Below are 23,244 nucleotides of genomic sequence, written 5' to 3' on the forward strand. Positions count from 1 at the left end.
CCCCTTTCCACATATTTGATTTCACGTGTTTATTCCATCTGGCTGTTCCCGAGTTATATCTTTTTACAATAAACCAGTAATCTAAAATCAGCTTAAGAAGATTATAACCTTCTCTGAATCTCTTGGATCTCAAGTCTTACAAAGTCCTCATAAGCTGAATGCGGATGACAAGATGTCAGAGAGGGGCAGAGCCTTAAGATGGAGTGAACCCTAAATGAACACACGGCAGAGGGCAGCCCACTGAACAGGAACCTCAGATGGGCGCATGCACAGGAAAGAAACAATCACTACCTTCGCGCCACTGTATATGTGGTTGGCCATTTGTTAAGTACGATTGCTAATGTAACTCTACAGAGGGGAATCTGAGGGGTCCTTGGAAAAGAGAGAATACTTAAGCAACAGCTTAAATCTTGAAAGTGTAACTTACATAAATAATAATCCTATAATACATATGCAAATTTTAATTGATTTTTGGACTGATGAGGTTATCAAATTTACGGCGGTAATGGAATCTTCCTTGTGTATAACTCAATCAGCCGGGTGAACGTGTTTAGACTAATGTGATAGTAGGATTCTCATTCCCACCTGAGTGGGCACTTCCGGGCTGCTGGGCACCACGGCCTCAGACCCTAGTGAAGGGGTTTCGTTCACCGCTGTGCGCAGTCTTCTTGAACCTCACCTGATAGTAACATATCTTTGTTTATGAATCTGGGAAATATTTGCTATAGAATTTGGCTGGTAGCTCTTGGTGAAGTCAAAAGCTTTTGGGAGAATCTTAATACTGGTAGACTCCTCCACCCAGAGAGATATGCATACGTGCAACAATTGTAAGCAACCATTACATACAAATTCACGTGAAAAACACACACACACAGACACACACACACTTTGACATGAACCCCAGGAGGATTATTTATGCTGGATTAAGCCTCTCTCATTCTCCCCGCCTGCACCTATTGGTCCCATATTACTCTTTTATCCATAATCAAGAGCCCTCGGTGTGGCTGTGGTTTTAGATATCATTTCTTTTCTTCCCAATCATCTGTTTTTTAAAAAGACAAAAATTTATTAGACTCTATTTGGAGAGAGTCTTCCTTATTTTGGATTTATCCTGAGGCGGATAGATAGTTCCACGTCTGACTTATGTTTAAAGATTTCTCCACAGTGATATTAATGCTTCTGCACATGAAACAGTAACTTCTTCCTGCTGTTTTGAGATATCTGTCTTTCTTATTGGCACCAGAAGAGATAAAGTTCTATAATTGGGGTAGAGATTTATGGAGTGTTATTGTTGAATGTATGTTTATGTTACTTTCCTGTGGTGAAAGACCCATAACACAAGACTTCTGTTTTGGGATTGATCTGGGGCCTCGTGTAACATGTAGGCTGTAATAAGTCACAGCAGACGCTGCCTGTTCGGTCCCCGCTATCCCATGTGGGTTCCGGGATGGATAATTTTGCTCATTCTTTTGGCCTTTGCTGTGGCTTGTCAGGGATTGGACTCATGTTCATAACTCTGAGAAGTGCTCAGCTGTGAAATAAGTACTGAAAAGATGAAAAGCAGTTGATCCTGAGCCATTGTGATCTTTCAGTCCCATGTGAGCAAGAAATAAGTATTTAAAGTGGCCCAATAAATCTTTTTGAGTTTAAAAGTTCATAGATTAAAAATATTTATGAGTTGACTTGGGCAGGAAGGCTGGGGAAATCATACATTGGTTCTGCAGTAGAGATGGAAGGCAGTGGGGCACATTCGTGGTAAGTCGAATGAGATCAGCCTGGGGTTTCTGTTTCTACAGAAATGAGAATCCTTTAGCATCAAAGTATGAAAATGTATACCAGAAGTATAGGAGGTGTCAGTTCCAAGATGGATTTAAAATGGCATTTAAAAAACCACTTATAGCTATTTGTTGTTTTTGAGCTTATTGGAAGAGAATAATAGACTAAATTTTGGGAGGTTGCTATAAGAAGAAAGAGGTAATCTTTCAAATTGAGCAATAAGAACTATGAAGGACCCATGAAAGAAGGTACTGGAAAAAATCTGTATTCATTCATTCATGCAGCAAGAATTTGTTGAATACCTACTATATTCTGGTTATTTGTTGAATACCTACTATATTCTGGTTAACATACCTACTATGTTAAACGTAGGAATAAGGAAATAAGAAGATGTGATTTTGTCCTCAAGATTGTCTCAGGATAGTGAAAGAGGCTGATAAACTAATATTGAGGCCTAGGGGTGTCTAGGGGCAGCATGAGGGATCTCATTGTCTGTAGGACTTGGAGGACATTACAAAGAAAAGGGGAGTTATATCCATGAGATGAAGGTGCCAGAGACCTGAAGCTAGACTACCTTCCTGGAAGGTTCCAGAACTTGACCATCATGTTCACCATCCCATCCTAGTGATAGAGCCAGCATAGGACTGAGTAGGCACTCAAATACTTCTTCACGTAGGTCAAGTGTCATCTACTTCACTCTTTGGCCTTGGGGTAATGATGCCTGGCCGCAGGTAGGAATGGGAGTCCCCAAGGTTGAAACTCTTCTATGGCTGATAAACTAGAGTAATTATACGCCTATCAAAATCACTCACTGGGACCAAAACATTTAGGCATAGAAGAGCCCATGTGCCAAGAAATAGATTCTCTTTTCCATGCCCAAGCTTAATCTGGGTAGTGATAACTGCCTTAGGCTGATAAAGATTCACAAAGAAAATAAAAAAAGGTTTTAAAATGCTTTTCAATTTAATGGAACTGTGGACCTGTAGAAGCATGCTACACCCTGCAGGACCCCTCCCAGAGTAGATGCTAGTTTTTAGATGAGTTTTAAGAAGACTTTAGGAGAGTAGGAAATTTTGAAGAAATTTAAAAACCCAAGGCCCCAGGGGAAGGCATTCGAGGAAGGCATTTGACCCTGAGCTCTGTTGGGGTCATCTAAGATTTGGGGAGAGCTTGCCAAGCACCCGCTTGCTAAGACAGGGGTTGGGGCAAGTGAAGGCAGGGTTGGCAAAAGGGCCCCAGGGGGTCAAAGACATAAACGTCTGCTCCCTTCTCAGTCATATTGACATGTATGGATTTGGGGAGAAACACCCACATTTTTGTGTGTCTGATGGGAAGGGAGGTTATGTATGTCTTCAGTAGAAATTATGCTTGCTTTGGAAGTTGGGTTACTTTTCAATGCCCTGGCTCATGTGGTCCACTGCTTCCTCTGTATAAGGTTGATTCTACCTAGATGCTACTCTCTTTGAAGTTTTTCCGGCCTTATTTGGAATTGAAGTAGATCACCACTATGAAGTCATCATAGGACCTGTTTTGTTCTACCTTGCTGAGAAAGTCTTTAAAACTGCTCTAAGATCCATCTGGAAATAATAACTGAGATGATAGGCCAGTTGAATTTATTTAAAGTAATAATATTGAAATTCGTTCACCAGTTCAACAGTTTTATTGAATATCTTGTATGTTCCTAGGCTCTGGGGATACAACCGTGAACCAAAGAGACAAAAATTCTGCCCTCATGGAGTTTCTCATCTTGTACAGAAGATGTTAAGATGGAGAACACTGCTGAAACAAAGAGCAAACCTACTACCAAGCCTTGGCTCATATTTCTAGGTTAAATTTTGATTGATTTAGTCAATAGCACCTCAGTCTGGATTATATGTCATCTTGGTTGTTAATGAATTAAATTTTTTTTGTTAAGCAATTATCTTTCTCTATCAGCATTTTCCTATACTAACAGTTGTGATGAATGTATATTCTAGTATATGTGCTGCTGAAGCGAGCACAGATGAATGTATATTCTAGACTCAAATAAATGGACATCTAGTTTTAGGGACGGCAGCAGAAACTGAGTCTTATTTTGTCTGTTTGCGAAATGGCTCTTCATTTGGGATAGACATCCAATGTATTTTTTTTCTCCTTTGCCATAATATTTGCTTTTTCTTACAGTCCTCCCCAAGTCTCCTCAGCAACGAGCTGACAAGCTCCCAGGTTATCATTAGAAAAATGAAAATGCTTTTTAAAAAAGATTGGAAAAAAGTCTAGCTATTTTTCATATCTGTTTATTGTTTCACAGTGAGGTTTTGCCATAATGGTACTAACATGCTACAGCTTGAGAAAAAATAAAAAAGACAATTATTTTACTAGTTAAAATGAAAGAATGCAAAATTATAAAATGTTGGGGGTGGGGGAAATGCAGGCAATTTAAATTTCCTGGAAATGAGTCTATAATATATTTGAAAAAGCAGAGTATTCTGAGCTGTAGACATATGCATTTTGTGGAGGAAAAAATTGCACTTGGAGTTTCCCTGCCTGATTTTAGCGCTCAATTACATTGCTATTTATTTTTTATAAAGAACGGTTGCTTTTGATCTTCCCATAGGCCAGTACCTATGAGGAACCCTATCTGTGAGGTCTTTGAATTCTTCTTTTTCTTATCTTCAGAAAGCTTTGGTGAATTTTCCTGCCTGGGAGAAATTCTATCATCCATTTTATCCCCTAAGATTCTTGTTGACATTTATGTACCATTTTTAATTTTTTTAAATTAATTTTATTTTTTAATGAAGTTTAATTAACATTATGTTACTTTTAACACTGTAATGGTTCGATATCTTGTATATATTGCAAAGTGATCGTCAGTTGATAGTTCAGTTAATATCTATCATCATATGTAGTTACAAATCATCTTATTTTTTTCTTCTGATGAGAATTTTCAAGATCCACTCTCCTAGCCACTTTCTTTCTTCTTCTTCTTTTTTCCTAAGGTTTTGTTTGTTTGTTTATTTATTTATTTATTTATTTATTTGACAGAGAGAGAGAGTATGCCCAAGTAAGGGGAGCAGCAGGCAGATGGAGAGGGAGAAGCAGGCTCCCCACTGGGCAGAGAGCCTGATGCTCGACCCAAGGACCATAGGATTATGACCAGAGCCGAAGGGAGGCGCTTAACTGAATGAGCCATGCAGGTGACCCTCTCCTAGCCACTTTCTGTCTATAGTTTCTTAAATACTTAGAGTAAGAGCAGTGCTTATTGTCCTGGAGGTTGAAAATGCCAAAGAAATATCTCTCATAATACGTAATGTGAATTTTAAATAATACTTTATAAGCATTTCTTTTCTTTTTTAAGATTTTATTTATTTATTTGACAGAGAGGAAGAGCACAAGCGGCTGGGTGGCAGAGGGAGAAGGAGAAGCAGACTCCCCACTGAGCAGGGAGCCTGATATGGAGCTTGATCCCAAGATCCTGGGATCATGACCTGAGCCGAAGGCAGATTATGAAGCATTTATTTTCAAACTACTCTTTAAATACATAAAAAAGGTTTCTTTTGCATGAAACTATGTAAGATGCACTAATACTGTGTTTATTGAATTTGAAGATTTTATTTATTTATTTTAGAGAGAGAGAGAGGGTATAAGATAGGGGAAGGGCAGGAGAAGAGGGAGAGAGAGAATTTCCAGCAGACTCACAGGTAAGTGAGGAGCCCGGAGTGGGGCTCAATCCCATGACCCTGAAACCATGACCCCAAGATCACGACCTGAGCCAAAACCATGAGCTGGACTCCCAACCAGCTGAGCCAGCCAGGCTCCCTGAGAACACTTGAAAACAGAGTAAACTCTCAAAGATTCTTCTTATTTTCATGGACCTGGTGCTTTCTAACTGAATTATTTCTTCAATATAGGCATCCACCAGGTAGTAGGAGAGGCCAAACATTTATAAGAGAACAACTAGAAAGATTTTAGAACCTGGACCAGATTAATAGGTGCTGAGAGGTTGTGGCATCAAGATGTTTCCATGGAGGAGAAGGCAGGATTCAATTGAAGAAGAGGGTCAGGAATAGGTGAGACCTGAGTTTCGTCTCAAAGGATAAGTAAAGTGAGTGAAAACTAAGTGTTTAGGTAAGTAGATGAGAGAAAAGATGGCCCCCCCCAAAAAAAAGACTCCGATTTTTTTAGAACCGGAGACCCTTAACACATTAAAAATGGTATAAAATAACTAAGCACAGACAGCATGAGACTTCTGGTTCAAATTCTAAAGCTAGCTGCAGATACGGCCAGTGAGAACATGTAAAATTATGACTTCCAGCTCATTATTTCTTTTGCTACACCATCAGGAGGTAGAAGCAGGTCATGTGGACTTTTTGTTGTTTATTTCCCCAAAGTTGTATTATTTTTTTTTTTTTAAAGGGCTCAAGTAGGGATGTCTGGGTGGCACAGATGGTTAAGCATCTGTCTTTGGCTAGGTCATGATCCCAGTGTTCTGGGATGAGCCTTGCACTGGGTTCCCTGCTCAGTGGGGAGCCTGCTTCTCCCTCTCTCTTTACTGTTTGCCCTGCTTATGCTCTCTCTGTCAAATAAAATAAAATAAGGTAAAATAAAATAGGCTCAAGTTAAAAACACCTAAGATAAAAAAAAAAAACCAACAAACTACACATTTAGTGGTAATTCTCCTCCTGGGACACACAAATGTGCTTTTATATCTACATTTTCCCACAAGGTTGGCAGGATTTCTTTTGTTTTAATTTAAATCATTCCATGTTTTTATTGATCTAAAGTACACTTTTTGTATTCTTTTTACTCCTTCAATTTGATAACTTATGTTTTTCACCTTAAAATCATAATAACAGTCTTTCTACTTCTTCATATATTCTACTTCCTTTCAATAGACTGACGGGAAGACAAAAAATGCTTTTGTAGTTGGTGGATTCATTATCCATTCTTGACGGTTACTAGAACTATAATCTGTTCCTCTTAAATTCAGAAGTTGTTGATTGATATTGATTGACTTGTGAAAAGAATGGCCAAGAAGGTAAAAGTATTTAAAAACCTCATGGTATGTCTTCAGGAGTTTGGATTTTGAGATCTGTGAAAACTAGGTTAATGGTGTTTTTGAAAGAGAAGCAGAACTTTGCCCTAAAAACACTTTCGGCTTTCTAATAGCTTCTTGGTTCATTTTCTCAGTGATTATTAGGATGAGCTCAACAGTTTCTAGTTTTGTTTTTTTTTTTTTCTGAATTTGCTGAAAACCAGGCAGAGAGCCTTAAATGTCCCCACTCTGCTAGGTCCTTCTAGAGGAGGAACTGTTTCCACATAACTACATTCCCTGTCTTTTCCTTGGGACAGGAGCTCCAAAATCTTCCTGAGTGGCTTTCTCAGGAGTCCTTTCAGCACATACTCTTCCCAAACCTACTTTTTAAGAAAACTTGCCCTATTTGAAGATGAAAAGTTGGCAGATTTCCCCCACTCTTTTAAACCATTTGTTTATATTTGGTACGTGTGGACCTGCCATTTGAACTTGTTATTTTTGGAAAGTTGGACCAGAAAGAGAGGTCAGAGGTTTCCTTATTGCCAACTTGCTATAAGCGATCTGTTTGGAACCTGAAATCAGACAGGCAAAATGGAAAAGTGAGTCTCAGTGTGTCTTCGGGTGGCAGGTCCATGTGCTATTGTGAAAGCTGGTATCCACTAGGCTAGGTTAGCAAGGTCCAAGACAGTGAGATTGCAGTGGAGACGGGAGTCAGACAGCCTGGGTTCCAATCCCATCTCTGCCACTGTCTCAGGGTCAACTGCTATGTAGTGGCCCCTCCAAAGACAGTCTCTCACTATTGTTTCCTGATGGTGGGCACCGACTAGGTTCAGTTAGGTTTTCTCTGCAGCAGTCCTCATATGCGCTGTGGTCAGTCAGTGGCTGGGGCTGGAGTCATCTCAAAGCCTCACTAACTCACATATCTGGCTCCCGGCTGGGTTCTCCGTTGGCACCATCAGCTGGAACATCTGCCTTTGACCATCCATGCAGACTGAGATTGCTCACAGCATGGGAGCCGGGTTCCCAGGGTGAGTGAGGGCCAGGCGAAACCTCTAACTCCTTCCACGACCTAGAATCAGAAGTCATACAGCATCACTGCTGCTGCGTTCTACTCATTAGAATAAAGCCACTAAATTCAGCCATATTCAAGAGGAAGGCAACTAGACTCTACTCTTTAACGGGTGAGGGTCAGAGAGTTTGTGGACAGGTCTTCAAACCACCGCCGTCACTTCTTAGCTGGAAGACCTCTTTGGTTCCGGCTTTCCTTGTCTGTAAAATAAGAACAAGAAAGAAACCTACCTCAGGTTTCGGACAAGACTGAGCAAGAACGGATCAGTACCGGATCAGTACCGGATCAGTACCGGAGAGTCGCTCTGCCTTAGCCCACCCCATTATCGTGTCTGCTACAGATCAGACTTTGATGCACATAGTGTCACCCATGACGATACAGTCCCAAGAAGGTAGAGTCTGGGCAGTTGCCACCTTTCCAAACTCTGCTGGTGACATTTGACAAATCCCAGTGCCTGTGGTTCTTACGTCTCCGGGAACAGAGTTACTATATATGGTATGAATTCTTTGGTTCACCTCGTTTTAGTGACAGTTTCCAGATATAGGTCAGTCCATTTAAACCTGGCCCCATTTATGGCAATTTATTTCATTTAGGATAAAGTAGTTAGAATCATGAGTAATAATTACTGTGCCTACATTGCTCTGAACACCTTCGCCAGGTAATCCTCGCCTCACCCAGTGAGTAAGCTTGGCGGAGCGCCCTGCCCTCCTCTGGGGTGAGGAAACCGGGCCCCGGGTCAGGTGGCTCGCTCTGGATTCCGCTGAGAGGCAAGAGGCAGGCTGGAGAGGGAGGCCAGAGGTCCTGACTCTGTCTCCTCGCTCGAGTGATGCGCGGACTGGTCCCCGCCGCTGCTCACTACCCAGCGGCTATTGATACGCTGTTTTCAGACACAGACACATACGGGTATTTGAAATTTCTTGTAAACTATCTTGTATTTTTGCAGCAGAGAATTTGGCCAGTGTTTACTTAGCATGGCGGGAGATGTTAGGAACCTTGCAAATAAAAGCACACTTCGCTACTCAAGCACCTCTTCCTCTCTCGGTCGAATTCATCCTTCCTGCTAGTCTTGCGCGGCCAGACTGCGTGCGGGGCAGAGGGACAACCGGCAGGACTCCCAGTCCGCCGGCGCTTGCCCCCGGGCTGCCCGCCGCGGCACGGCCTGCCGGGCGCCGGTAAGCTCGGCGGTGCGCGCAGGTGCGAGGCCCGAGCTCCCCGTGGCCGCCGGCCGCGACGCCCCCCGGGCTCGCCTCTGCGTTCGCGGCCGCGTCCCGACCTGCCCCCGCGCAGGCTTCCGCGCGCGCTCACCGGGGGGCGCTGTGCGGCCGCGCCCGGAGGCCGGGGAGGGTGGGCTCGGGGGCGGGGGCTCCCGGCCCTGCCGGCGCGCGCAGGGGCGAATCCCAGGCGGCGAGGTCGCCGCCCCCGCCCCTCGGCCGGCCCCTCGGCCTGCGGGGGAGAGGGGAGTGGCCGCGCGCCTCCCGCCGCAGCCCAGCGCCCCGCGGCAGCCGCTCTCCGCAGTCGGGCGCGCACGGGAGCCCGGGCGCGGCGCGTGCAGGCGGTGCGGGAGCGCGGGGCGCGCGAAGGGACAGCGTCCGCCCGGCAGCCTCCGTCGAGCAGCCGCCGCGGGAGCCCCGCAGCTTCGCGCCCGGCGCGCGTCCCGGAGCGCGAGGACGACCAGGAGGCGCAGCGGCGCCCGGCGAGGTAGCGCGAGCCTCTCCCCTTCTCCCCGGCCCCGCCCGCTCGCTCCGGCCGCGGCCCTCCGGGGGCGGCGGAGGGGGCGCCTCGCGCCTTTGTGCCCGGGGTTCCCGCGGCCCCGCCGCAGCCCGCGAGGTACGGGTCGCCGGGGGCCGCGGCGTTGCTGCGGCGAGAACCCGCGCACGCCGGAGGTCGCCGGGGTGGTCGTGACTCCGCGGTTGCTTGGGGCGGGCGGGAGCGACGCGGCTTGGGAGCAAAGTTGCTCTTACTCGGCGGCCCCATCCTCCCGGCACCCGTGGGCGGCGCGGATCCCCGGTCCGCCTCGTCCCCACCACACCCGTCCTGTCCTCCGGCCCGCAGCGGGTGCCCGGCCCCGGCTCCGCGGCCCGGCCCGGCTGGGGGGCGCCTCCGGTGGGGAGAGCGCGGGGAGAACAATGGGGCGTCCCGGGAGCGGGGTTCAGGTGCGGCGCGCCCCGGCGGCGGCGGAGCGGGGCGCGGGACCCGAGGGGGCGTCCCGCGCGTGCGGCCGCGCTGCGCTCCTTTGTTCCGCCGCGCCGGGCTGCCCCGGGTCGCGTTTCCTGCCGGGGCCGGGGCTGCTTCACGGTGCTGGGGAGGAAGGGGAGGGAGCGGCGCCGCAATGAAAACCAGATCAGGACCCGGAGTCCCGGAGGGCGCTCGCTGGCGCCGCGGAGAGGGTGGGGAGGGGGCGGAGAGGGCGCGCTGCGGAGCGGAGCGGAGCGGAGGCCCGGCGCACGCCTGTCGTCCGCGGGCCGCGGTTCCCGAGCGTCTTTGTCGCGCTTTGTTCGCCCGCGGTCAAGTTGTTGCCGCAACAAGTTGTGCACTTCTTGAGTTCGAGGCGCTCCCAGTGTCGCTTTGCTGAAACCGAATCTTGGTTACTTGGGAAGACTTTTTCTTGGTGAGGGATCAGGGTCCTTGTGTGTCTTTGTGTGCCGTGGACGTGTGTGTGTGGCCGTGGGTATCGGCATGAATGCGAAGGAGGCACATTTTATAGAACTGATTTTGACATAAAACAGCTTTCTCCACTGTAATATAGTATAACAGTTTTCCAGGAATGTTTGAGGGGAAACCACTATAAAATTAGACATTGCTAAATAAATGAATCAGGTTATGTAACCCGGAGTTGAAAAACCCTTTTGCAGGCTTTCCCAGAAAACACACCCCACACACCCCGGTGGCTGGAGTTTGAGTTAAGGACCCACTGCTTCTGGGCTCCCCCAGTGCGGACCACCTGGACTAAGAGAACTCATACCGTCCTGCCCAATGGGATTTTTATTTATTTGTTGTTTAGGGGTAGAATTAAATCTAATGTGGTGGACGTTTGTTGAGTGATCCTTTTCTAGATTGAAATCCAGAAACCCAGGAGGAAAGGCTGACCTGGGGAGGGAGCTGGAGGCATCTAATGATGAGTGTTTTTGAATGGGGTATTCCAAGAGAAACTGTTTGGGGAGGAGGCTGACACTTCCAGGCATTCATGGTCTGTCCTATTGGACCCTGGTGGAAGGATCCCAAAGTCCGACCCAAGGTTAGAATTACTGTGGGATAATTGAGACATCCAGGGATGGCCAGTGACCAGAGGTGGCAGGTGACCCCAGCCCTGCCTCTTTGACAACTCTGCAGACCCACGGTTAAACCACCCCACTGGGCATTTGATTTAAGACAACCAAGTTTGAAAGCCTCTTAACCTTAGAAGGGGAATTAGGAGCTTACTCCAGGGGGAAAAAATGTTTCCTGCCCACGAAGTGGTAATGGAAAAGAGCTGTGTAAGCTGCTGCTGAGGGCTTGTCTTTTTCAAGGGGGATGTGGTCACATTCTTAGGCCAAGCTGAGAAGCAGTGGGACTTGTCCTCAGGAGCCATCACGCTGTGAAGCTGGAGTGGGATGCTGTCCAGCCATCAAGCTGTTTGCTGCTGTAACTAACACACTGCCTGGCAAAATGTGGTGCCACAGGCAGCACACAGAGGGGACAGAGGGAGACTTTTTCCCTATTATTGTTGTTGTGGTTGCCATTTTGGACTTTTCATTTATGTTGGGAATTGCTTTGTAAGATGTGGCACAGTTGGATTCCTCCCAGCTACACTTCGGAGTATACACTAACAAGGAAGCCAGAGAGTGTGTTAGCTGCTGCTGGAGACGCGGGTGGGGCTGGGGGGGCTCTTACAGGGCTTGTCTCTGGCCCTAGGCGCTGCCCATGGATCTCCCATTGTGTGGTGAGGCTGGCTGCACCCCCTTCCTGGGTTGGGATGAATCATCACTTTGTCAAGCCTGGTGTTAAAGACTCACTCTCCTGGGTTGCTGCACAGTTATGCAAAGCAAGGAGGAGCTTCTGACCTCAGTGGGGAAGGAGTGGGGGGTAGGAGTGGTTTGGTGAAGAAGGGATCCTCAGAGTGTGGGATCCATGTTTTTAGCATTTGCCCCCCCCCGTTGTGAGGTTCTCCCCTTTTCCCCCACCCCTTCTACTATTTTTAGTGGCTGGATATTTGGATTTTTGTTAAATAGTCTAATGGTAATTGTCACCGTCATTTAGTAAGTGTTTACTGTGTATGATGGGTTTTGCATGCATTATTCCACGAATCCTCACAACTTGTTAAAGTGGGTATTATACTCATTTTACAGTTGAAAGGAGGCCTCGGGAGATGACTAGCTTGCTTCTTACACCCTACTTTCACTTGAGGTGAAAGTCCGTATTCTTTTTAAGGAAACACTGTAAGGTATGATATCTTAAAAGAATTGAAATAACAGTAGCTCAAATAACTATTTAATTTGCCTTTTGCAAATTTCTTATCACTTTCTTATATATTACTGTAATGATCCTTTCAGAAACCTGTGGGGGCACCTGGGTGGCTCAGCATCTGCCTTCGGTTCAAGTCATGATCCTGGGGTCCTGGAATGGAGCCTCTGGGTGGACTCCCTGCTCAGCAGGGAGTCTGCTTCTCCTTCTCCCTTTGCCCTCCCCCTGCTGTTCTCTCTCTCTCTCTCTGTCAAATAAATCAATAAAATCTTAAAAAGAGAGAGAGAGAAATCCCTGTGAGGTTTGGAAGGCACAGTTAGTGACATCACAGCTCTTAAAAGTGTATTTGCTAAAAAGCTCTATGCTGTGTGATAGCCTGTGTGCATACGCTTTAAGTGAAGGAAACTTTATGTTTAAGAAGTTAGGCAGCCAATATTTAAAAATAAGTTCTTTTTTGGAAACATTTAAAAGTGGTGGAATGGAATAGATCTTACCCAATGTTTAAGCATTTTGTATTCACTGACATCCGTTTTAGCTCTTTTTATCTTATAGCCTTTCATAGGGCAGCATACTTTGGAGACCCAATGCCAGAGTGTCTTTTTAGAGGAGAAGCAAGAAGGGAAGGAATGTGGTTATAAAGAGGAAGTGGGACATTGGAATTGGAAACACACGCAGAGCAGGGGGGGATTTTCCCAGCATGTGCTTTCGGTCCTGGCCTTCGCCTTTTACAGAAGACATTCTTCCTTAGGGAAGTGTCAAGGGTCTTTCTTTACAATACCTCTGAGAACATCAGCTTTCTGTGCTCATGGGAACACATATTCCACGGAATTTCCAGGCTCATCCTTTCCCCAGAGGGGAAGTGAGCTTAGGTGTCCCTGTGAAAAGGGAATGGAAATGGTATCCAGTCCTTGGGGTGGCCTGGAGGGTGGTCATGGGCAGGAGACGCCTGACCTTGACCCACGAGCGACCGCCGAGTGCAGGAGCGGAATGGATTTGAACACTTGGCGTCATCGACTGGGTCTGGATTTCTCAGAGATGTCTCAGAATGCTCCTGGGCAAATGGAAAAGTCAATATTGGTTTTTTATTTTGTTTGTTTCTAAGATAAGACTGTAAAGGCTGAAAGTTCTGGGGTGCCTGGGTGGCTCAGTGGGTTAAGCCGCTGCCTTCGGCTCGGGTCATGATCTCAGGGTCCTGGGATCGAGTCCCGCATCAGGCTCTCTGCTCAGCAAAGAGCCTGCTTCCTCCTCTCTCTCTCTCTGCCTGCCTCTCTGCATACTTGTGATCTCTCTCTGTCAAATAAATAAATAAAATCTTTAAAAAAAAAAAAAAGAAAGACTGAAAGTTCTATCTTGTTTAATTATTTCAAATAATGATGGGACATCGTTTAGGGTCTTCAGGGACTGAGGTGTCAGTGCAGTCACTTCTGTCTCTTGTCATTAAGTTCCCCTTCAGTGGGTATGTGGACGGAGGCAGACTGTGGTCTGCTGAGCTCTGTCACGGGACACCTTCCGGCTCGCCCCCGAGCGGGATGAAGGGTGAGCCATGGCATCTCGCTCCTGTAACCTTTCCTGGCTTTCTTTTCCCTTGTCGGTACCTTCCTCATCCATTCACATTTTGTCAAGTGCACGGCTGATGGGAGGGAGGCGTGCATTAAAGAGCAATGCAGGAAATCCATTGTGCCTCAAAGGACACAGCCGGGCAGGCCACCGCGCGCGGAGTGGATGTTGGGGAAATGAAGAAAATGGCTGTGACAGCTGTGGTGACCAGGCCACGCCACCTCTCGCTGGCCAGACAAAAGCCGACAACAGACAAAAGCGAGGGAGTGGGAGGAGACGCAGCGCGGTGCCCCCTCCTTTGTCCTCGTGCTTTCATTTCCTCCAGCCTCTGGTGGCGTGGAAGGGGTCAGGTCTCCAGACACCTGCCTCTGGAAGGTTGGGTTGGTCTGCAGGTTAGGAAGCAGCGTCCCGGAGGAGAGCGTGGGGGGTCCCGTTTCGGATCCGGAGGATGTACAAAGGGCCATTCCATGGGAGCAGGTGCTGAGTCCCGTGGGGGGCTCTGGCACGGGTAGGGGTAGGTGCTCGGTGCCTCCCGCTTCCTTCCCTCTTCCTTCCCTGCCTGCGGGCATCCTGTCCTCGGCTGGCGCTCAGCCTGGCTGGTCCAGTCGCACTAAGGCTGTCTGCAGACTTCAGAGTGTTTGCCTTGTGGACAAGAAATGAATGAATTTCTTTCAAAATCGAATCATTCATGTTTTGTATGATGTTCCTGCTGTTGTTAGTGAAGTGGTGGGCGCTTTCTCTGTGTCGGCCCTCATCCTGGGTACTTTGTTTTCCTTTTTTTTTTTTTTTAAGGTAGGTTAGGAGCCCGGAGCGGAGCTCAAACTCCTGACTCTGAGATCAAGATCTGAGCTGAGATCAAGAGTCTGAATCTTAACCGACTGAGCCACCCAGGCGCCACCGCCCCCCCCCCCCCCCGCCCCGCCCAGGGTATTTTCTGTAGCTTGTTTGTGTCATCCTCATTGCTCTCTTCAGCAGGAAGGATTTGTGGATGAGGGAACTGAGTAATTTGCCAGGGCTGGTAGACATTAAGTCCTAGACTGTGTGCTTTCCAGAACGACGTGTTGCCTCGTGGTGCGGTGTTCTTTGAAGCTTTGGGCCACTCTTAAGGAGGTTGTTTTATGGAGTTGGAGTGAGAGCCTCCCTTCTGGCTTGCTTCCTTTGTGACCTGGAGTCAGGGTTCCTGTGGGTGTCCGGGTGGGTTGGTTGAAATGCTTCTCCGTTTGTCCTTTTCTGGGCCCTGTGCTTGGCTCTCCCATTGTGCCTCATTTCTCCCCCAAATGAGGGTGACTTGGTGAACAGCCTCAGCCTGTTGGTGAGGAAACAGCTTGCCCGGTGATCTCTCTTACCCTCTCCTGGCACTTCCTTATCTGCAGGAATTAGATGGCCATCTGGGAGTTTCCAGGGCTTTTGTCTGGTCCTCTGGTCTGCAGTCTGTCCGAGAGCAGTATGTAGGCCGCGGGGCATCCAGCTGCAGTTCAGGGTCTGAAGGATGGGGTGAAATGGTGAGCGCATCGCTGCAGAGCTGGGGCTCAGGGAGTAAGACTGTGGACAAGGTGGGCAAGAGGAGGGTTGGTATGGAAGTTATATTCCTCCAAGATAGGCAGTTTTGGAAGGTGAAGTCTAGAGAAAAGGGAAAATTGACATTCTTCCTTTGTTGATCAGATAAACAACGCTGACCTTCTAAAAATACCAGGTGCCTGGCTTTACCAGATACCTCGAGAGGCCAAGAGGAAACCAGGCCTGTACCTTCCAGGGACTGTCCTACGACCCTCCGTGGGCTCAGGAGGCTTGGAAATTGTACAGGTGTCTTCATTTTGCCTTGTGAATATGGAAATACAATTCCGGATTGTGTCTTACACGGTTTTAAACTTGTTAAAAAAGAAGAAGAAGAAGAAGAAGAAGAAGAATTCAGCATCCTTAAAGAGATTTTTGAAAATGGAATTGAAGAGACATGGAACAGATTGTTACCTGTTGGCGTTTGTTAACTGTGTGTGCCTGTCACTTTCCTACTGGCTTCATGAAAGCATTTTTGATACACTTCAACCAAAACAACAACAACAAAAACTCTTGGTGTTTTTGGAAAACTTTTCAGCCTTGGTTAAAAAAAAATCCCCGTCAGCCCTGCATGCACTTTCCAATACCTCTTCTCTCTCCTCCCCTAGAGCTGCTTCCTTTTAAGTTTCTTTATTATTAACCCTGCAGTGCTATTTGCAGTTCTTAGCTGATCATTTTTTCCCTTGAAGTTACTTCAAAAGGATCATCACGATTTCATTCATTTTAGCATCCCAGGCTAAGTGCTCTTAGGAAAAGCTTTTAATTTTTATAAACCCTGGGCTTAGGCCATTACACAAGGCTAGTGTCTTACTGGCACTCTGGTCACAGTTGTAACTCATTGACCACAGTTTTGACCTCCCCTGATGTGGTGAACCATCTAGGAAGATGTTGTCGTTTGCCTTGAAATCTTCAGGTGTTGAGAGGTACTCGTAAAAATATATGAACTGCCACACTGGGTCAGATTCAAGCATCTGCCTTGTGCAGCACCAAGATACTAAGTATTCCATGACATTGGGGGAGGGGGCTCGAGTGAGACATCCTAAATTTCTTTGTAGGTTTCATTGATCTCTTAAACATCTCTAATTGCATAATCTATTAAAAGCCTTTCATTGATATATTTAAGTTCATATATTCGAATTCTTGAATTGTTTATTTTTTTCTATGTTTTTTATACATTTCACACCTCTAAAAGCAGAACTTGATAGTATTGTATTTGTACTTGATAGTATTGGTATTTTGACTTCCAAGTGCCCGATTTTAGAATGGTAGAGTATTAAATTTGAAAGAGCTTAAAGGTCACTGCTGTAACCCCTGCCTCGTATTTGAGACCTGCTCAGGCTCATAAAATTGGCTGGGGATAGATCTGGGAACTTGATCGTAGTCTCTTAACTTCTTGCTCAATTTTCCTTCCAGGGGACTATATCACTGTCTCCCCAAACCCATCTAAATTCAAGCGTAGTGCCCGATACCTAATAGTTGACCCTCTTTTGACTTCATTGTTTGCGCTGAAAGCATTCCTGTCGTCATCTGGGCTGGAGATTCCAGAAGCATTACCTACTTCTCTATTTTCTGTGACCCATGCATTCATCCGGTCAGTTGTTATGTTTGGCTGATTGTTGCCTTTTATTTCCAAATCCTGAAGCCTCTATTCTGGCTCAGACCTCTAAAGGGCTGGGTTAGTAGAATGTAGCAATTTCCAAAGTGGGTTGTTCCATAAAAAGTTAGAAGGTTGAAAGAAACACCCATAAAGTGAGTAGATGGTGTGCTGTGAAAACAGGTATCTTTGGAGAAGTAGGTATTGGCTAAACAACATTTTAAGTAAGTTTCTTTGCAGAAAGGCTTCTCTTGGCCTTCTGTTTGTGACCTCGGACTGTGGCTATCCCAGAGAGATAGAATATGCACATGTCCCCATTGGGTGCGCATTGACCACTTTGGGCGGGGCCCATTATAGGATCACAGGGCTGTGGTTCCTTCATGGAGCCATGTGTAAGTCCATTCCTAGCCGACTTTCTGTGAGAGTATTCATGTGATGTAAGCCACACTCGGTTCACTCTCACATATGTCTTGTGCTTGTTTCCTCATCGATTCTCCTGATCTTTCCTTGCCCTGGAAGCCCCCTCTGCCTGTTACACGGCTTTCACAACCCACTCGTGTTAGCGTCTTTGTCAAGATCCTCCAGACCCTTGCTCTTCTGAACCTAGAGCATTTATTGTTTCAGTCAAAACATTGAAAGTAACATTGCATACCTGTCATGGTTACATTGCTGGATTTTGCAAAAATGACATTTTCCATATTTGTGTCTGTTGATGTATCTCACACACACTGTGTTCTTCTCTTTCTCCACAGGTAAACTTGTACATGTTATCCGAGCATGTGGCTTGTTTTTGTTTTTGTGTTTAAATTTTGTGTTATTGGTGTTGCATTTGCATTTAGATAGTCTTCAGGGAGAATTGCCATCTTTGGGGCCTCATGGCTTGCCGTCTGCAAACCGATGTACCTCTCTATTTACCTAAGTCTTTTATGTCCTTCAGTGAAATTTTATAATCTTCCATGTTAAAAAAAAAAAAATTCTGTTAGATTTGTGTCAAGGTGCTTCATGGTTTTTGTGGTCCTTGTGAATGGTCCTGGGAATTGCGTGTCATGTTTCTGACTGGTGTGCAGGAATGGTGTTGATTTTGCATTTGTTTTTAGATGGTTCTTGGCTGATCAAGTTTACATTTAAACTTGTGTTTGTTCTTAGAGCCCAGAGTTGGGTGGCTTATCTAATAGAGCACAAAATACCAACCTGTAATGGAAATGTCACAATTCACTCCATTTTTAAAATTACCTTAGGGACGCCAGCACGAGACTCTGGATCTCAGGACTGTGGGTTCAAACCCCATGTTAGGTGTAGAGATTCCAAAAAATAAAAAATAAATAAAATAAACTTAAAAAAATAAAATAAAAACTGTTCCTTCAAAAAAATAAATAAAATTACGTAACACTTTTCGAAGTAAAGGGAGGTGACGTTTTCGTTCTATAGTGTATGCGTGTGTTCATTCTCCCATGTTTGGGTGCCTAGTGTGTGCCGGATCCTGTACCGGTGCAGAGTCTTCAATGGTGGTAGAACAGACGTGGTTTCTGCTCTCATGGTGTATGAGGGGGGAGAGACATTGCAGAAATGAACACAGGTATCTATGACATACTTATGAATTGTGATGGGTGCTGTGAAGGAAAAGGACGGGGCGCCTCTGAGTATAAGAAGGGTGGGGAGAGGCAACAGTAGATTGCGCATACGGGGACTGCCTGTCTGAGGACAGGGACATTCGTGCAGCCACCTGGGATGAGGTGCTGATGGAGGAAGAGAAGCCTGAAGACCTTTCCAGGCAGTGAAAGCCAAGCTCAGAAGGCCCGAGATGGGGCTCTGCTGCGAATGGTAGATTAATGGAAATTTTCGTGATCAACGACTTAAATCAACTTATTGCTTCTTAGTAAACCATCATCCTAGTGGTATTACCTAGTGTGTAAAGTATGGTGACATGAAAATATTTATTTTTGATCAGGATGTTTCCCTTCCTAACTGAAAATTTGAATGAAACTGCTCGAGTTAAGAGAGCTACTACCTCTGTGATGAGGCTTGAGCTGCGCAGCTGCCTGTCCTTCCCCAACCCCCCATCTGAGTGCTGTTACCCCACGCGCGCTGTCGTCGGGATCCTGCTCAGACGGGGGTCCTGCTCTGAGTCTGGAGAGGCCCTGTGTGTCCTTGTGGGGAGGCATCCTGAGCAGGGCTACCTTTGGCTCTTCCCTTGGCTAATCCATCCCCCCCTTTCCCCTTCTCCAAATACGCACTGAAGGCTTTGGGGAGGGGCTTAGGGAGGGCTCCCATATGACTTACACCTCCCTCCGCTGGAATAACGGTTCTTTGGTCATTGTGGCTTTGCACCAGGGTCAGGGCGATGGGGCCTGGCGGGGTGGTGTCGTGGTTATAGGCCAGCTCTGGACAAGTATTGGTTTGGAGACTTGACTCTTCTGCCCAGTGCTCCCTGACTTGGGGCATGCAGCTTCATTTGCCTCCTGTTTTCTCATCTGCCAAAGGCGGGTCATAACAGCCTTCTCTTGGGGCCAAGGATTCCGCGTGTTAATGTGTGTGTGTCTAGAAGAGGGTCAGCAAACACTCCACGTAAAGTTTAGTTACTCCTCCTTGGTCTTTCCTGAAAATGGATTCCTGGGCTTCTTCCTTCTCCCGGCCAGACGCTCGGATCCGTTTGAATCCAAGCCGCGCGTATAATTCATGATTTGATACGGGACTTTGGTTACCCCTGAAAAAGATGTGGGAGTCAGGACGGCCAAGAAATACACCAGAGCGGTAACAGTGATTGTGGGAGTGCAGTAGACTGTGCTGACTTGCTGGTACCCCTCAGATTTTACACATTTTCTGTGATCTGTTATGTAACTTCTGTACAAATAATAATATGATAAAATCTTATGGAAAAAAGCCAGGCTGGCAGTTGCCCTGGTGGTTCGCTGAGGTGAGGCCGGAGAGGGGGAGCCTGGGTTCCAGTGCTCGGATTACATTTACACAGGGCGACCGAGTACTTCCCGCTAATGCTTCCTGTTGCAGACACACAACGGTATTTATGAAAAGTCTTTGGTAGAGTTATCCCAAAACACTAGATGGAGGGGGGATGCGATTCCTTGTGAAACCCTTTATTCTTTGTTTCTTTCTGTCATTATTTTCCTTTTTTCTTCCTTCGTGCGCTCCCTGAGTGGGCCCCCAGCCATCTGTTACTGACTCTCTTCTGGGCTCCTCTTACTCCCCTCCCCCTTATCGGTCCTTTTAACCCCCCATCTTCCTCCTTCCCTTGCTGCCCTGCAGAAATGATGCATGTGTTTCTATAATTCAAAGGGTAAACTGTATTTCTTACTGTTAATTGTAAAACTAAGTGTAACTTTTTGCCCTCAGAAATCTTAATTGAGCTGCCTTTTGTTTACTCACACCTGTAATTAATTAATTGATTGACTGATTTACTAACTAACTCTCTAACCTCTTGCGAGGGGGTTCTGTGGCTCCTGAAAGCACCAGGAATCTTGGGGGGTTGGGGGGCTGAGAGCAAGGGAAGATTGAGGAACGCTGAAGTTAAATTTTTCTCCTTTCCTTATTTTGCTTAGGCTGATCCGTATTGTTACCATTTCATTATGTGTCAGAATTTTTAAGCGTTTCCAAACTGGAAGAACAGAATTCTGGAAAATTACCAAAATGTGTTTTTACAAAGAAAATGCTGCCAAATCTGACACATTTCCTCAAAAGCCTGTCGATTTTAATTACTTTTTAAAAAGTTCAGTGACCTTTCCAGCTTTCCTTTCCTGCTCTCTCGTACAATTGTGACGGAGGAATGGGCTTTCCTGCTAAGTTCGTTTTATCTGCAGGAATTTATCCTTAAGCGGTGGCATCCTCTAATACTGACACAGATTTCCGAGAGGATACGACAGCCGTGTTCCCCGGGCCGAGTAGAAGAGCTGTTTTCCTTGAGAAATATTGCTGATCGCAGTGACATTTCACAATTGGATGTGAAATCTGGTTGAGGGGATTTAAATCAGGTGATGCTTTCCTGTACCTTATTCCACAATTTATAATGCTTTTCATCTCTAACCACAAGTGCCCCGCTTGAGTGTAACGCAAATATTTATGAGCATTCTCTCTGCGCAGGCGAAGGCCGACACAATTGCAGTAAAACCTGGATTTCCAGAACGGGCGTAACTGGGAGCTCGTATTTCTTTTTCCACAGGATTCATCGTAGGAACCCTTTGAATCGGAAAGGCCGCATGCACTGCTTGTGAGACAGGCCGCGGTCCGGGAAGGTGTGTGCGCGTGCACCTGGGCCAGCGCCGGTGTTGGCGCCGACACCCTCGCTGCGGGCGTGATTTCTGGGGCTGTTGCCTGTTTCATTTCATTTACACCAAAAATGGAGGAGGAGGAATCTGTTGAGTTTGTTGGTAGGAGGCTTCCAAGGATAGGGCGTGAGGGTTGAGGAAATAAAGGTAGAACCGTCAGCCCCGTCTTAACACCTCCCATCTGTCGCCGGCGTAGAAAACAACCCAAAAGGTGCGGGTAAGATGTTACAGGGAACGAACCAGTTCGCGTCCTTGGGGGGACCACCTTCCCATCTCATGGACTCTCGGATGGACGAGTTGTCACGTCCCTCCTCTTCGGACGGAGGAGACGCCCCTTTCGCCGGCAGGCGGGCGGGCAGACGCTCCCGAGGAGGCGGCTTCACCGCCTGTGCTACAGCTTCTCGCTTGACACTCGCTGGCCTGGCCGCGGCTCGCGCGTGACGACGGTTCCTGACTGGAGCGCTTAGTAACCGCGGCAGATGTCGCGGGCTCAGTTCCGCAGTCGTACAGCTGTTTGTACGTCTGCTTGGATTTCTTGAAAGAATCGGGTTCTGTAGGATCTCGTGCTGCGGACTGAAGGGGACTTTATTAATGGGCGTTTGCGTTGGGTGTTGCCGCAGATGCGGCGCGGTTCTGGAGCAAACCTCCCATGTCTCCTTCAGCCAAGCAGTTGGGAAAGTCCAGAATGGCTAGAACTCTCGCTTGGACATTGCGTACTAGAGAATCATCTTAAGAACATTCCAGAAAGTTTGGAAAATGGAGGAACTATCAACTATGGTTGTTTCTGAATATTCCTTTCCACGCTTTTATGTGTATGTTTTAAGATCTGTGTTGCTGCCCAGTTTTTGAAATGAATTATATAGTTGTGAATTATTCCACCGAGTCTCATAATGTCCTCACACATTTCTTACTGTGGGGCTTTTGGGTTGCCTCCACTGTTTTGCTGTTGTGAATAATGCAGTGATGCACATTTTTGTACATAGGACCTTTTCCATATTTTGAATATTTATTTTCCGACAGTAGACATTGAGAACAATGATAGCTGGAGTGTGGGAGGGCTTCCCAGTTCCTGCAAGAGGTCAGGAGTGGCCGGCACCCAGAGGCCTGAGGGGATGGGTTCCGTTTGGATTATGGGGCCTCAGGGCAGTGAGCGAGGCTTGGCAGACCCTGAAATACAGGGCCTGGAGCTCAGAGACAAGCCAGGGCTTGAGGTCCGGGAACCTCCAGGAAAGGGACTGCGGCATCTGGTCGGAGATGTTAAGCTTGCTTGGAGGGTGGAAAGACGAGAGAGGAAGGTGGGTGGTGGAACCCCGGTGAACATCGTCTTGGGATGAGCGCAGGAAGGAGAGGCCACTAAGGATGAGGAGGGGTGGAGGTGGGACCTGGGCAGCCGGGAAGGAATGGCCCCGAGGAAGCCAGGGTAGGAGAGAGTGCAGTGGGCAGTAACAAACAGGCAGGGACATTTATCAGAGGCTGTTTCAGTGGCGTGTGGCAAGGGTCAAAGGAAGGCCTTGTCAGAAACCTTAGTTGTGTGGAGGAAGAGGCTGTAAGTCGACAATTGCCAGAAGGGGTCGTAGGCTGGTTTATTAGTCTGCTAGGGCCGCCATAACAATATACCGCAGACTGGGGAGTGGAAACAACAGAAACGTATTTTCTTGCAGTTCTGGAGGCTGGAAGTCCAAGAAGGTGTCAGCAGCTTTAGAGCCTTCGGAGGCCTCTCTCTGGCTTGTAAACAGATGCCTTCTCTCTGTGTTCTCATCTGGTTGTTCCTCCATCTATGTCATCTGTGTCCCTGTCTTTTCTGTGTAGAGGGACACCAGTTGTATTGGGGAAGGGCCCATAATAATGGCCTAGTTTTCACTTAATCACCTCTTTATCACCTATTTATTTATCTATTTATTTTTAAAAGATTGTATTTATTTATTTGATACAGAGAGAGAGAGTACAAGTAGGGGGAGCAGCA

General features: G+C 46.9%; 1 protein-coding gene across 1 annotated transcript in view; it reads left to right on the forward strand.

Annotated features, from left to right (window-relative positions):
* Positions 1-9,470: 9,470 nt before the first annotated feature.
* Positions 9,471-23,244, forward strand: part of MYO1B (myosin IB) — a 177,825-nt gene continuing 164,051 nt past the window's right edge. The window contains exon 1 of the mRNA XM_032354231.1: positions 9,471-9,557. The gene's annotated coding sequence lies outside the window, so the exon portion shown is untranslated. The remainder of the gene's footprint in view (positions 9,558-23,244) is intronic.

Source organism: Mustela erminea, chromosome 8, assembly GCF_009829155.1.
Source record: "Mustela erminea isolate mMusErm1 chromosome 8, mMusErm1.Pri, whole genome shotgun sequence".
Taxonomy (NCBI): domain Eukaryota; kingdom Metazoa; phylum Chordata; class Mammalia; order Carnivora; family Mustelidae; genus Mustela; species Mustela erminea.